The sequence below is a fragment of the Brassica rapa genome, chromosome A09, assembly GCF_000309985.2.
Source record: "Brassica rapa cultivar Chiifu-401-42 chromosome A09, CAAS_Brap_v3.01, whole genome shotgun sequence".
In the NCBI taxonomy this organism is placed as follows: Eukaryota; Viridiplantae; Streptophyta; class Magnoliopsida; order Brassicales; family Brassicaceae; genus Brassica; species Brassica rapa.
Genome location: NC_024803.2, coordinates 20011934 through 20013253, shown reverse-complemented (window position 1 = coordinate 20013253; position 1320 = coordinate 20011934). Strand labels below are relative to the sequence as shown.

The window sequence follows — 1320 nt, the reverse complement described above, 5'->3', positions numbered from 1 at the left end:
CCAAAGAAGTTTCTGTTTCCGCCCTGGTTTCCAAATTTTTGGAATCCGGTACTTCCGATGTAGTTCACATCTTCTTCTCCTTCGGTATCTGCTACTTCTCCTTCAGCTGAACATACTTGCTTCCTAAGAAGTTCGTGCACCACATCTAACTTAGCTCTTACTTCGTCCATCTGTTCCTTCCCGATAGAGGCTACAGACTTCTTTCGTTCAGAGTCAGTGTTTTTGGTGCTGCTGCTGTTAGCAAGGTTTTCGATAAGTCTCACAGCTTCCAACGGATTCCGAGTAGTGAAGTTTCCTTCACTCGCCGTATTAAGGGCCATTTGATACTGTAAGGCGAGACCTCGGAAGAAAGTGCTTAGCAGCTGCACTTCGTTAAATCCGTGGTGTGGACAGTCTCGCTGGAAAAACCTAAATCTAATCCACGCATCTTTGGAGGACTCTCCAGCCTTCTGCGAGAATGTGGAAATTTTGTTCCGAAGTTCTTCAGCGCGCGCCTCATCGAAGAAGTTTCGTAAGAAAGCATTCTTGATGTCGCTCCAGGATGTTAAAGATCATGTGGGTTGCTGCCTAAGCCAGTGCATCGCTTCTCCATTCAGCGTGTATCTGAAGAGCTTGCACAGCAGGTAATCTTCGGGGACTCCTTCCATTCGAATGGCAGCGATTAGATCCTCGAACCGTTCCAAATGGTCCATAGGGTGCTCGTGCGGTAACCCAGAGTAGGGTATCTGCGACACGAGAGTGTAGTATTGAGGCTTCAGCTCGAAATTCTGCTTCTGGATCTCAGGAAGTCGAATCGCTGATCTGTTGGAATAGTACTCATCTGGGCGATTGTAGTCGGCCAGTGGTTTCGATCGAGCCTCCTCATCTACAGGTTGAGCAGTTCCTGTAGCATCAGCATCAGGGATTACAGTTCCCTGAGCATTTATTTTCTGACATGTTGCATTACGCAGATGACTGGCCTGGTCATACAGGTTTCCGTTCTCATCCTGAGTTAGAATAATAATGTTTACCATTTTTGACGACACGTTATCGATCGACGTACACAGTGTAGTATCGATCGTTGTCGGACGACTGGGATCGATCGACGATGAAGGTCTGGTGTTGGTCGACGGTTGGTTGTGCGTATCGATCGACGACGAAGTGGTTGCGTCGAGCGATGTGGAACGTTGACCTCTACGGATGGTGCGTTCCAAATGAGCAGGATCGTCTGAGAACAGTAAGTCTTTCTCCTTGTTGCTTCTGGTACCGCTGGGCATGCACCTGAAAAGACAAGAAAAAGAAAGATTATTAGAAAAGGGGGTAAAGAAAAGAATAAGAACT

At 47.2% G+C, this 1320-nt stretch overlaps 1 non-coding gene across 1 annotated transcript; it reads left to right on the top strand.

Moving 5' to 3' along the window:
- The first annotated feature begins 375 nt into the window (after positions 1-375).
- LOC117128701 lies at positions 376-481 on the top strand. The gene has a single exon (XR_004452095.1). It is a non-coding gene; the product is annotated as a small nucleolar RNA R71 (small nucleolar RNA).
- The last annotated feature ends 839 nt before the right edge of the window (positions 482-1320 follow it).